This window comes from Tachyglossus aculeatus, unplaced genomic scaffold, assembly GCF_015852505.1.
Source record: "Tachyglossus aculeatus isolate mTacAcu1 unplaced genomic scaffold, mTacAcu1.pri scaffold_75_arrow_ctg1, whole genome shotgun sequence".
In the NCBI taxonomy this organism is placed as follows: domain Eukaryota; kingdom Metazoa; phylum Chordata; class Mammalia; order Monotremata; family Tachyglossidae; genus Tachyglossus; species Tachyglossus aculeatus.
Genome location: NW_024045092.1, coordinates 199,491 through 214,464, shown reverse-complemented (window position 1 = coordinate 214,464; position 14,974 = coordinate 199,491). Strand labels below are relative to the sequence as shown.

Genomic DNA, 14,974 nt, shown 5'->3' with positions numbered 1-14,974 from the left:
TATGTTCCGAGCACTGTTCTAAGGGCAGATACAGGATAATCAGGTTGTCCCACGTAGGACTCACAGTCCCAATCCCCATTTTACAGATGAGGCAACTGAGGCACCAAGAAGTTTAGTGACTTGCCCAAAGTCACACAGCTGACAAGTGGTGGAGGTGGGATTACAACCCACGACCTCTGACTCTTAATCCCGGGCTCCTTCCATTAAAACAAGCTGGATCTCCCAACCATGCTGCTTCTAAAGATGAGATTAAAGTATGGTGACTAGGTTGACTTAGCAGAAATGAAAAGTGCAAGTTGGTGTGTAGTGTTTGAAGGCATTGGATAGAGAAGAAGCTTGGCCTATTGGATGGAGCACAAACCTAGGAGTCAGAAGGGCCTGGGTTCAAATCCAGCTCTTCAATTTGTCTGCTATGTGACTTTGGGCAAACCACTTCACTATTCTGTGCTTCAATTGTCTCCTCTAGAACAGGGCGATTAAGACTGTGAACCCCATGTCGGACAGGGACTGTGTCTGACTTGATTACCTTGTATCACTCTTAGAATTTAGAACCGTTTGGCACATAGTGTTTAACAAATATTATTATTATAATCATCTGTCTTCATCTTCACCATCATCATCATCCTGTATATATGTATATATGTTTGTACATATTTGCTACTCTATTTATTCATTTATTTATTTATTTTACCTGTACCTATCTATTCTATTTATTTTATTTTGTTAGTATGTTTGGTTTTGTTCTCTGTCTCCCCCTTTTAGACTGTGAGCCCACTGTTGGGTAGGGACTGTCTCTATGTGTTGCTAACTTGTACTTCCCAAGCGCTTAGTACAGTGCTCTGAACACAGTAAGAGCTCAATAAATACGATTGATTGATTTATTGATCAATGTCAACCTCACTATTCACCTAATCATCTCCCCTCCAAGAGGCCCTCCAGTCCTATTCTCCCTTTCGTTTTGCATCATCTAGGCTCTCAGATCTGCAGCCTTTATTTGATACCCCATGCCCAGTCCTACAGTGGTATGTACATGTCCTTAAATCCTGCCATTTCTTCTATTTGTAATTTTCATAATAACTGCTTCCCCTCAAGACTGTGGTTCTTGTTGGTTAGGGATAAGGTCTAACGACTTTATTTTACTGGACTCTGACACAGAACAGAGTTAAAATTGGAGAACCCAGATCTGGTGGTGCTTATAATCTGCTATTTTTATTTTTATGCTTGTCTCTCTGGTTAGATCGTTGGGCTGGTATGTATCCCTTTGCTTTTCTAAACTTTCCAAATTTCTAGTGCAGTACAATGCACATAGGGAAATGCTCAATAAATACTACTATCACTTCTATTACTACTACACTACTACAACTACTATGACAACTATTGCTAATAATAGTAAATAATAATGATTAATAATAATCATGGTAATTGCGAAGTGCTTACTATGTGCCAAGCACTGTTCTAAGTGCTGAACACTGTTCTAAGCACGAAGCACTGTTGTATGCATAAAGATGATGATGAAAAGAATAAAAATAATAAGGAGAAAGGTAGTAGAGTTGTGCTTTGTTTCAAAGACTTTTTTGTGGTATTTGTTAAGTGCTTACTATGGGGCAGGCACTGTACTAAGCACTGGCATTCACACAAGTCAATCAGGTTGGACACAGTTTCTGCCCCACATGGAGCTCGTAGTCTTAAACCCCATTTTGTGGCTGAGGTAAATGGGGCTCAAAGAAGTAAAATGACTTGCCCAAGGTCATCCAGCGTGTGTCTATTGGTTGTTATATTGTTTTCTCCCATGTGCTCAGTAATGTGATTTGTACCCAGTAAGCTCTCAATAAATAAGATTGAATGAATGGCTAAAAGTGGCAGAACACAGGTCCTCCTGACTCCAAGGCCTGTGCCCTATCAACTAGGCCATGCCCTTTCTCATTTCCACTTCTGGTGGTAAGATTGTATCCAAGATTGTGTTGAGGGTGTATTTCTACCATACCTGTGCACTGTTGCCCATAAAAACTCAGTCATGTACATTTTCTGGCTCTTTGTCATTTTAATGAGCACTGTTCAGACACCAGTCATGGGGAGGCATACCCTGCCTCCAGCAGTACATGTACATGAATTTGCATTTGCACTAGTGGTGATGGTTTGCATTTAGATATTAGCATTCACTGCCCTGCCAGTTGTAAGTAAAGCCATGCATTATGGGAATGCTGGCAGACTCTGAAAGACCTGAAATTACCCCAGCTCCATTGGTGGCTCCCCCTGTCCTTGGCCCTCCCCCTTCCCCAAACCAATAACTCATAATTATCAGGGATTGTTTGGTTTTACTGACCATGGGGAAACTTGGAGCAGGTTACCAGGACCCCAGGCAGTTCTGCTTCCATGTCACAAACACATACAGACATGGAAGCCAGCTCAGTGGAGATGTAGGTACAAGGCCTTTGGATATACAGAAGAATAATACTTGCAGAACAAGGTGTCTCTAACTTCTCAAGCCCAGTTCCAATACTGTCCTGTTCCCCAGATCCCTGGATCCCCTGCTCCCCATTATTATTATTACATAGCAAGTGTTTAACAAATGAGCCCACTTCTAGACTGTGAGCCCACTTTTGGGTAGGGACCGTCTCTATATGTTGCCAACTTGGACTTCCCAAGCGCTTAGTACAGTGCTCTGAACACAGTAAGTGCTCAATAAATATGATTGAATGAATGAATGAATGAATGAATTTTCCAAGACTTTAAGAGGGATCCCAGTTGGGAATATTAGAATCCTTTATCCAGAACATTCTCAACCTCCTGTTGCTGAGGATTATCAGAAATGGACTGACAGCTGAAAAAGTGAAGGACATAATGTTGCTATTAAGAATGAGAGGGTAGGTTATCTTCATATTTAATAAAAAGCTCAGGGAGATGGTGTTCCGTCCATAGAAGAGGATGTAGAGGGTGACCAGGGCAATTATTTTCTTTGCTGCTCTGACCTCTGGCAAACCTCTGCAGGAGCATCCAGGCCCATGGAGGTGTTGGACCTGCCAGTGGTGTCTATGCAGGACAAACACCATGCAGCCACTGGCCGCACTCATGAGTCCCATGAAGAACATATCACGGGGGGAGAGCACCACTGCATTGACCAGAGTTGTGTCTGCACTGATGCTGATGGAAGAGCAGTATTTCAGGAGGAAAACCTTATTTATGCTGGTGCGGTTACCAGGTCCTGTGACACCCCTCGGTGTAGTCATGTCAAACAGCACATTAAGGACCCAGAAGAAGAGGCAGGAGGGGAGGATGCACTTGGGTAATTGGGTTTTGGCTCCTGCCCACTGGGAGATGCCAGGCTTGATGGTGATGGCCTGGAAGACACTCAGGAGGCAAGTGGTGCAGATGACAAGACCCCGGGCCCCTCGATAAATGTATAAGAGGATTTTGCAACCAATGTCATCCAGGAAATTCTTCAGCCCCCAAGCTGACAGAATTTCAGGTATTCATTCATTCATTCACTCAATCATATTTATTGAGCGCTTACTGTGTGCAGAGCACTGTACTAAGCGCTTGGGAAGTACAAGTCGGCAACATATAGAGACTGTCCCTACCCAACAGTGGGCTCACAGTCTAGAAGAGGGAGACAGACAACAAAACAAAACATGAAGACAGGTGTCAAAATCATCAGAAGAAATATAATTAAAGCTATATGCATATCATTAACAAAATTAATAGAATAGTAAATATGTACAAGTAAAATAAATAGAGTAATATATCTATACAAATATATACCATTGCTGTCGGGAGGGGAAGGAGGTAGGGCGAGGGGGGGGGAGGGGCGGATGGGGAGGAGGAGAGGAAAAGGGGGGCTCAATCCCCAGCTGAGAAGGGCCATGGCATTGGCCCTGGCCAGATGTGCGAGGATCAGGTCTAGAGGATTCAGCTGATGGGTGGTGCAAACCACGTGGGCATAAACCTAAAGGAGGAATACATTCCCTGAGACCCCAAAGACAATCTGTAACAGAAAGAGGATCTAATAGACAAGCTCACTGGCATTCATTCTCCACAGTGACAGAAGAGACCTCCAGTAGCATAACCTGGGGATGAAATAAACAGAGGAGAGAGAGAGAGAGAGAGAGAGAGAGAGAGAGAGAGAGAGAGACTCCTAGACTGAATGAGAAAGTTATAGAGAAACAGAGGCAGAGGGACAAAGAGAAAGAGAGAGGGGGAGATAGAAAGACACCGAGAGAGTCAGAGGGAGAGGGGCTGAGACAAATAGAAAAAGGGATATAGGAAGAGAAAGAGAGAGGTATAGACAGAGAGAGACAGAGAGAGAAACAGAAGAAGAAATGGAAAGACACAGGGATAGACAATGAGATGGGGCAGAGACAGAGAGAGGGAGAGGGAGAGATTTCAATGACAATCTAGAGGCTTCTAGATAGAAACCTTGTTGTGGGCAGGGACATTGTGCTATAATGTCCTCGCCCAAGCGCTTAGTACAGTGCTCTGCACCCAGTAAGTGCTCAATAAATAAAATTGACTGATTGTAAGGGAGAGGAAGAGGCAGAGAGAGAAAAGGAGAGAGCAACAGATGGAAATGGAAAGACAGAGATGGGAGAGATGGGAAGTAAGAGACTGACTGACTGCAAGGGAGAGGAAGAGGCCGAGAGAGAAAACCACTACCTTACTGATTCAATCTCTGTTCCTATCCCGACTGAATTACTGCATCAGCCTCCTTTCTGATCTCCCATTCTCCTGTCTCTCCCTGCTTCAGTCTATACTTCACTCTGCTGCCCGGATTATCTTTGTACAGAAAGGCTTTGGGCATGTCACTCCCCTCCTCGAAAATCTCCAGTGATTGCCTGCCAACCTACAAATCAAGCAAAAGCTCCTCACTCTCGGCTTCAAGGCTCTCCATCACCTCACCCGCTCCTACCTCACCTCTCTTCTCTCCTACAGCCCAGCCCGCACACTCCACTCCTCTGCTGCTAACCTCCTCACTGTGCCTCGTTCTCACCTGTCCTGCCGTCGACCCCCGGCCCGTGTTCTACCCCTGGCCTGGAATGCCCTCCCTTTGCACATTCACCAAACTAGCTCTCTTCCTCCCTTTAAAACCTTACTGAGATCTCATTTCCTCCAGGAGGCCTTCCCAGACTGAGCCCCCTTTTTCCTCTCCTCCTCCCCTCCCAATCGCCCCCCTCCCTCCCTCTGCCTAGCCCCCTTCTCCTCCGCACAACACTTGTATATACTTGTACATGTTTATTACTCTATTTATTTAATTGTACATATTTACTACTCTATTTATTTTATGAATGATGTGCATATTGCTATAATTCTATTTAGTCTGAGAGTATTGTCACCTGTTTACTTGTTTTGTTTTGTCTGTCTTCCCCTTCTAGACTGTGAGCCCCTTGTTGTGCAGGGACTTTCTATATGTTGCCGACTTGTACTTCCCAAGTGTTTAATACAGTGTTCTGTACACAGTAAGCACTCAATAAATACGATTGATTGAATGAATGAATTGAATGAATGAATGATGTCAGTGATTTTCTATGCAATCTTTCACCTCTTTTGACACTCATCTCCGCCACTGTTGGCTCTCTGGTACTAGATTGTCTCATCCCCAGATTTTTCCCCTGACCTGACGGTCCAGGGGAGCTGCAGGTGCTGATGCATGAACATTGGTCAATGGGGGAATGGTGGACACCCGGCCAGCACCAGGGGTAGATGGAAATTTCTCACAGGGACCAATAACGAGACTAGAAGTCAGAAGACCCAACTTCTGTTAGTTACCCGCTTTGAAATCTTGGATAGATCATTAAATCTCTCTGTGCCTCAATTAACTCTCCTGTTCAATGGGGATAAGATCCCTCATCTCTTTCCCTCTTAGACTCTGAGCCCCAAAAGGGGACAGGGACTGTGTTCAATCTGATTATCTCGCTTCTACCCCAGAGGTTGTTGCATAGTAACCACTTAATAAATAATATCCTTAATAGTCCCATGGTCTAGTGGAAAGGGCCCAGGTCTGGGAATCAGAAAACCCAGATTCTTGTCTGAGTACTTCCACGTGCTTGCTGGGTGACCTTAGGCAAGTCACTCCAACTCTCTGGACCTCAATCTGCTCATCTGCCACGTGGGAGTCATAAATGCAATGGCACAGAGATGCTGAAAGAGGACAGCGTGAGATACTTCAAGTGACAACAGTGAACACTCAATAAATACCATTGACTGACAGCAGCTTGGGTTAACACTAGGGGCTGAGCCAACTGGGGGCTTTATTATTATTACTATATCATTGTTATGATTATCATCACGCTATGAACAGAGGATTCTCCCTAGCCTTGCTGGCCTGAAATGGGGCTCATTTAGGCTCTTCCTTTAGTGCCAACATAGAACTCCAAATAGGATGACCCTCCCATCTAAAGAGGGTTATCCGGATGCTGTATACCCCAGATTTGTGGACCTCTTTCTGCTTTGTCCGACTGCTCCATCCAACATGAAAATAGTTAGAAATCTAGTGTGGAAGCAGCATGACCAAGAGGAAATAGCCTGGACCTGGGAATCAGAGAACATGGGTTCCAGTCCAGCTATGTCAAATGCCTGCTATGGGGGTATTAGGGAAATCACTCAACTTTTCCACACCTCGGCTGTCTAGTCTATAAAATGTAGATGAGATGCCTGTTCTCCCTCTTACTTAGAATGTGAGCCCCATGTGGGAGAGGAGCTGCCGGAGATGTGGGAACAGGGCTTGACTCGTAGTAAATGATTAACAAATATCATTAAAAGAATAAAAATAATGATAAGAAAAAATAAGAATAAGAATGGTATTTAGAAATAGATAATAGCCCCTTACATGAATGGGAGCCTGGGTTCCAACACAGTTGAAGCCTATCCTTTGCCTCAGGATCTGTTGGAGTACGATGCCCCCTTAGAATTGGAGTTTCCACAAGGATTTCTCCCAATCCTGTCCCTCCCACCTAACCCAACCTCTCTCTTCCTCTACCATCTTGGATTTCCCCCTTCCTCCAAATCATTTCCTCAGGCATGTCTCATTTAGACATCAAGGTCTCTGTGTTCAAAGATAAACTTCTCAACTTTCTTCTCATTGCCACTCCTTTTCCTAACTTTCCCATTGCACTTGGCAATACTACCATCCTACCCAAAATCTTGGTATCATCCTTGACTCCTTGTTCTTTCCATTCCCATATTCAGTCTGTGGGTAAATCCCATTAGATGTTCCTCCAGAACATTTTCCAGATCAACTGCTTTCTCCCTACCATCCAAATGGACCTCATCCCGGTGCAGGCACTTGTCACACCCTGGCTAGACTACTGTGTAGACACCCTATCCCTATAGATGTCACTTCTGACATTAGGAGCATTTCCCTAGGCAACATTCCGAGTCATATTCTCAACATGAGATAACAAGGCAGTACCATGAGCAATGAAGACCTGAAATGAAGTTAGTCTCCTAAGCTTTGAAGCTATGCTCACTGAAACACTGTTGTTCTGGGGAAGTAGGAACAAGAGAAGAATGGTCAGCAGCATGATACCCAAAAAAATGTCGCCTGGAGAGCTGAAATTAAAAACGGTAAGCAAGGAGGGCAGGGGAGAGTATTTAAGTGCATGATAAAACAAAGCTTCAGGTTAAATCTGAGGCTAAATCCCAGCTGGGAATCAATAGCTCTAGAGAGATCAGCACAGTGTCTTGTGATCAGGAAGGGAGTTTTGCAGCAGTAAGAAAGTAAGAGGCAATGGAGAAACGACTAAGATGCCACAAACTACAAAGACGAAACAACAGGGGACAGTCTTGCCTAATTACTCTATAGTGACTTGATTTCTATTGTGCTGTCTCAAGCACTTAATTGAATCTAGACTCACGTGCTCAACTCTATGGTATTGTACTACCCCAGCTGCTTAGTACAGTCCTTTGCTCACAGTAATCCCTCAGTCATTATCACTAACAGACTGATTGCATGCATAATTCAGCCAGAACAATGGCTGTTCCCTTAGATTTTTCATACTCACTTACACACCAATGAATGAATTTTACTTATTCATATCGATCCCTATTTACTTGCTTTAATGTGTATATATCTACAATGCTATTTATTCATATTGATCCTTATTTACTTATGTTAATGTGAATATATCCATAATTCTATTCATTTATATTGATGTCTGTTAAATTGTTTTAATGTCTGTTTCCCCCCTTCTAGACTGTAAGCCTGGTGTGGGCCATGATTGTCTCTATTGTGGAATTGTGCCTTCCAAGATCTTAATACAGAGCTCTGCACAAAGTAAGTGCTCAATAAATTCGAATGAATGAATGAATGAATTACACAGTCAGTGATATCTTCTTCAAATACTAAGGACAAAATTCGAGGGGGGGGGGGGGGCGTGTGAGGGGTGGTGTGGGTTTGTGTGCATGATACATATGCTGGCAGGGAGACCAGTGAGGAGACTTTTAGAGTATCCCCCTCCTCACTGGTCCTCTTTCTTCCACACTCTTCACACTCCAGTCCATACTTCAATCTATTGCCTGGATCCCCGTTCTAAAATGCCATTTGACATTTTTTCTTACCCCCATCACTTGTGAATTCAGCCTGGGAGGGAAGCTCATGGACAGTGAGACTCTGTTAGGACAAGGCCGAGACAGCATTTGTCAGCAGCTTTCCTCATTTCTCCACTCCCTCAGGGAGTGATTAGTGTGTGTATGGGTGGAGGAGGGGGGAAAGATGGCATCACTGTGCGACTCATTGAGCTCTAATCCCCTCTGACATTCAGATTGGGACATCTCTAGAAATTCTCTAACTCTGCTCCCTCTTGCCAACCAAATTGGAACAAGATGAGCTCAACTTTCTCCCCGCAATTACCTGATGCCAATTAACACATCAGAGGTGACTATCCTGCCTTTGATAGTCTTGTGAGCTGCTTTTGCTTTTTTTAATCTGTCGTTTTAAGTGTGCCTCAGCATAGTACTCTACCCAGGGCACTCTGATACTCGTCCCAACATTTCGTAAGGCTTTAAAGGAAGTGAGATATGTGGTCATCTAGATAATAATAATAATAATCATAATAATGATGATGATGATGATGATGATGATGATGATGGTACTTGTTAAGCGCTTACTATGTGCCAAGCACTGTTCTAAACGTTGGGATAGATACAAGGTAATGAGTTTGTCCCACGTGGAGTTTATAGTTTTTATTCCTGTTTTACAGATGAAGTAACTGAGGGATAGAGTAAGTGTCTTGCCCCAAGTCACACAGCTGATAAGTGGTGGAGCTGGGATTAAAATCCAAGACCTCGGACTCCCAAGCCCGTGCTCTTTCCACTAAAAGTCACGCTGCTTCTCAATGTGATGTGAAGGGAAAGGTAGTTCTGAGGGGGAGAGAGGACATGAGCAAGAGGTCAGTGGCGGGAAAGATGAGACTGAAAAATGGAGACTAGGTTGGCTTGAGAGGAATGAGAAGTGCAAGCTGGTGTGTACTGGGAGAAGAGAGTGGATAGAGAAGCACGGTGACCTAGTGGTTGGAGCACGAGTTTAGGAGTCAGAAGGACCTGGGTTCGAATAGACACTCTGCCACTTGTCTGCTATGTGACTTTGGGCAAGCGACTTCACTTCTCTGTGCCTCAGTTACCTCATCTAGAAAATAGGGATTAAGACTGTGAACCCCATATGGGAGAGGGACTGTATCCAAACCGATTAACCTATATCTACCCCAGAGCTTAGAATAGTGCTTGGTACATAATAAGTACTTAAGAAATACCATTAATATTATTATAGGTAGGAGGGAAAAAAATACTGATGGATTGTCTTAAAGCCACTGGTGAGGCTCTGTTTTCTGTAGAGGAAAGAGCTACCATTAGGAGTTTTTGTCTTCTCAAGTTGGAGTGACCCCGTCAGAATTTAGAAGGGAGTTCTGAGAAATTGGCAACCACTCCAAAAGTCTTTGTCCTCTGAAGCACCGAGCCACCTTAAACTGGCTTTCTGCCCAGATCAGCCTCCTCTAGGGCCATAGACTAGTGCAGGAACCTTTAGAATATTTGGAAAGCCTGAGTCTCCTAGAGTTCCTTGTACTTAGCTGTCACCCCTTTTCCCCTGACTTTCCAAAATTAACCTTATTTTGTTGATTTGTTGGCCCTGTAATTTACAGTTATTCTTAATCCACTGTTATCCTGCTTCATCTCTGTCTACCTTCTGTCCTTGTCTCTAAAGCCCAGAGGAATGAGTGTGGAACTGGAAATCTGGAGAATCAGGACCTAGGCCCAGCTCTGCCACTGGCCTATTGTGTGATCTCAAGAAGGTCACTTGGCTTCTCTGAACCTTGGTTTCCTAATCTGTAAAATGGAGATGTGACACCTGCCCTCTCTCCCTCTTAGACTGTACACTTTTGTACCTATCTTATATAACTATTTCTCAAGGATTAAGTTATGTGCAGAGCAGTATTCCTTCTCATTTCTATCAAGTACTTTTTATCTGCCCACCACTACCTGGATAGACTTAAAGTTCCTTGAGAGTATGGATTACAACTTTTGAACTCTCCTGAGTGCTTAGTACAGTGGTCTGTGCAAAATAAGTGTTCAAAAAATGATGCTTATTGTGCTGATTGATTAGACTGTATGTCCTCTATGGCACAGGGACTGTGGCTATTCCAATAATTTGCATTTATCCCAGAATTTAGTAAAATAGGTACTAAATAACATGAAAACCAACTGGTGAACATCCTAAATGTGGTCTTCCAAGCTCATAGTACAGTGCTTAGCACTTAGTAGGTGATTAATAAAGTCGTTTATTACTACTACAGGGAAAACTCTGCTTGATATTTGGTAGCTCGCAAGTACAAGATCTCCACTATGAATCATTTTAATCATCAATCATCATCATCCTCAAAATCATGATCTTCAAACACTTCAATCACTATTTACAAAATTATACCTCCTCCAAGAGGCCCTTCCAATTCTATTGTCCCTCATCCTTTGCATCATCTAGGCTCTCAGGTCTGTATCCTTTAAGTGTTTTGATACCTTATTCCCAGCCCCACAGCATCATGTGCATATTCATAAACTATGATATTTCCCCTGTTTGTAATTTTTTTAAATGTCTGCCTTCCCTCCAGACATTAGTGCATGATGGTTACGGATTAGGTTTACCAACTCTATTTGTACTCTAACACAGAATAGAGTAAAAATGGGAGTTTCTGGATCTCATGGTGCTTATGATCTGTGATTTATATTTTTATACTTGTCTCTCCGGGTAGACCATTGGACTGGTATTTGTGACTTTGCTATCCTATACTTTCCAAGATTCTAGTAATCATTTATTTATTCATTCAATTGTATTTATTGAGCAATTAATGTGTGCACAGTGCTGTATTAAATGCTTGAGAGAGTACAATATAACAATAAACAGACACATTCCCTGCACACAATGAGTTCACAGTCTAAAGGGGACAAACTTCAACATAATAATAATGGTACAATGGAATGCATCAAGTGAGTGTTCAATAAATACGATCAATTTAATTATAACTACTATTCAAACTACACTAATAACGGTAAATAATAAAGATGATGATAATAAGAATATGAGTAAGGATAAGAATGATAATAAGAAAGGCAGTACAGTTGTTCCTTAGTTGAAAATTTTTTTATAATATTTGTTAAATGTTTATCATATGGCAGGCACTGTACTAAGCTCTGGGGTACACACAAGTTAATCAGGTGGGACACAGTTACTGTCCCATATAGAGCTTGTAGTCTTAAACCACATTTTGTAGATGAGGTAACTGAGGCTCAGAGAAGTAAAGTGACTTGCCCAAGGTAACCCAGAAGACAACTGGCAAAGTCAGGATTAGAACTCAGGTTCTTCTGATGCCAGGGCCCTTGTTCTATCTGCTAGGTCATGTTCCTTCTGATTTCCACTGCTGGTGGTGAGATTGTATCCATGATTGGGTGGTTGAGAACGAATGTCTTGCACACTTGCATGTTGTGCCCATAAAAAGTCATGCTCATTTTCTAGCTATTTGCCATTTTGATATGCATTGGTCAGACACCAGTCATGGACAGGTATGCCCTACCTCCAGCATGACATGTGCATGAATTTGTATTTGCATTGGTGAGGATGGTTTGCACTGAGAAAGTCATACTTCCTGACCCGGTCCTTGTAAGAAAATCTATGCATCATGGGACCTCTGGCAGACCCTGACAGACCTGAACTTACCCCCAGCCCCATTGGTGGCTCCCCATATCCTGGGCTCTCCCCTTTCCCCTAGAATTATCAGAGATTGATTATAGTTACAGACCATGGGGAAACCTGGAACAGGGTACCAGCCCCCTAGGCAGTTCTGCTTCCATGTCACAAACACGCACTCAGATGGAAACCACCTCAGCGGAGATGGAAGTACCAGGCCTCTGGGTATCCATGAGAATGGTACTTGCAAGACAGGATATCTCTAACACCTCAAACCCAGCTCTGAGATCCTCCTGTTACCCCGATCCCTGGAGCCCCAGCTTCCCTTCAGGCATGCACTATTTCCTAATACTCTAAGAGGGATGCCAGGTGGGAATATGAGAATCCCTTTTCCAGAACATTTTCACTCTCCTGCTGCTGAGAATAATCAGAAATGGACTGACAGTTGAGAAAGTGAAGGCCATAATGTTGTTGCTATTAAGAACCAGAGGGGAGTTTTCCTTCATATTTAATACAACACTCAGGGTCATTGTATCCCGTCCATAGAAGAGGATGTAAAGGGTGACCAGAGCTATGACTCTTTTGGCTGCTCTGGCCTCGGGCATCTCCCTGAGGGAGCGGCCAGGCCCATGGAGATGGCGGACCTGCCGGTGGTGTCTGTGCAAGACAAACACCATATAGACACTAGCCACACTCATAAGCCCCACGAAGAACATATCACGGAGGGAGAGCACCACCGCATTGACCAGGATTGTGCCTGCACTGATACTGATGGAAGAGCAGTATTTCAGGAGGATGACCCTATTTGTGCTGGTGTTGTTCCTAAGTCCCACGACATACATCGGTGCAGTTAAGTCAAACAGCAGATTGAGAATCCAGGAGAAGATGCAGGAGGGGAGGATGCACTTGGGTAATTGGGTTTTGACTCCTGCCAACCAGGAGGTGCCGGGGTTGATAGTAATGGCCTGGAAGACACTCAGGAGGCAGGTGGTGCAGATGGCCAGACCCCGGGCCACTCGATAAATGTATAAGAGGATTTTACATCCAACGTCATCCAGGAAATTCCTCAACCCCCAAGCTGACAGAATGTCAGGGATCCCTCTGCTGAGAAGGGCCATGGTGTTGGCCAGGGCCAAATGGGCAAGGATCAGGTCTGGAGGATGCAGCTGGTGGACGGTGGAGACCACGTGAGTATAAACCAGGAGGAGGAACACATTCCCCGAGACCCCAGTGATAATCTGTAAAAGAAAGAAGGTCCCTTAGGCCAGTTCAGAAGCATCCATTCTCTTCACTCAGAATCAGAAGTGACTTCCAGTAGCACAACCTGGGGAATGAGAGAACCATAGAGAGAGTAGGAAACCTAGACTGAATGAGGGAGCCTGAGAGAGACAGAGGCAGAGGGAGAGACAGGGGAGAGACAAAAAGACACAGAGAAAGTCAGAGAGGCGGGTGAGGAAAAAGGAAAGGGGGATATAGCGAGATAGAAAGAGAAAGAGAGAGTATAGTCAGAGAGAGAGAAACAGAAGAAGGGATAGAAAGACACAGAGAGATAAGGGCATATAGAGGTAGATGGAGAGGTTTATTTATTTATGTTAATATCTGTCTTTCCCTCTAAACTGTAAGCTCACTGTGAGCAGGGAATATTCCTGTTACATTGTTACGTTGTACTCTCCTAAGTGCTAGTACAGTTCTCTGCACACAATAACTGTTCAATAAATACAAATGACTGACTGACTTATTTTAAGGTAGAGGAAGAGGTAGAGAGAGATAAAGAGGAAGAAACAGAGATATATGGAAAGACAGAGAGAGACAGGGACACTTGGGAAGTCAGAGAGAGAAAGGTAGAGGCAGAGCAGATAGAGACAGAAGAAGACATAACAACAGAAAATCAGAGAGGCACAGAAGCAGCATGGTTTAGTGGATAAACCACAGGCCTGGAAGTCAGAAGGACCTGGGTTCCAGTTTTGGCTCTGCCACTTGTCTGTTTTGTGAACTTGTGCATGTCACTCAATTTTTCTGTGCCTCTGTTCCCTTATCTGTAAAATGGGTATTAACACTGTGAACCCCGTGAGGGAATGGTCTCTGTCCAGCCTGATTAGCACGGATCTATGCCAGTGCTTAGAACAGTGCTTGGCACATAGTTAGCACTTAAAAAACACTATAGAAATTTTTTAAAAAACTTAAAAAAGAGAGGCAGAAAAAGGCAGAGAAGTAAAATGGAAGCAGAGTTGGAGTGCAGAAGGAGATGGTGAAGCAGAGATGCAGGGTAAGAAAGAAACAGAATGAGTCAAAGAGAGACAAAGAGAGTCATAGAAAGAGAAAAAGTGACAAAGTCAGAGAGTTGGAGATGGGGGTAGATTGGGAGGCAGAGCTACAGAAAGTGAGTCAAAGAGAGGTATAGTAGAGAGACAGTAACAGAAAGACAGAGACAAAGAGACAAATAAGTGGAGGCAGTTTCAGAAAATTACAAAAAAAAAGAAGTGGAGAACCTGAATGTGAGAGGTAGAGAGAGACTGAGAATGAGGGAGGCAGGGAGAGACAGAAAACTGATTCATTAATTTGCATGCCCAGTTAATTTCAAGACTACTTTCCACAAGGGTCCCAGACAAACATATTTCCCTGTGGACAGGTTAAACAAGCCACTCAGAAGATTCCCAGATCCCACTTAGTCCCTGTTCGGCTTCATCTTCCAGATAATGTAGGGGAACGTGCCCCCAGTTCAGCAAGGAAGGTCTGGAGCTCTCCAGGTTGGATTCGGGTGGTTGAGGCAAGAATGCCAAAGGTTTTCTGGGAAATCTTAAAGAAAATCCG

At 43.7% G+C, this 14,974-nt stretch overlaps 2 pseudogenes; both read right to left on the bottom strand.

Annotated features, from left to right (window-relative positions):
- Positions 1-2,729: 2,729 nt before the first annotated feature.
- LOC119923968 lies at positions 2,730-4,027 on the bottom strand (annotated as a pseudogene).
- An 8,489-nt stretch (positions 4,028-12,516) lies between these two features.
- Positions 12,517-13,379, bottom strand: LOC119923967 (annotated as a pseudogene).
- Between the last annotated feature and the right edge of the window lie 1,595 nt (positions 13,380-14,974).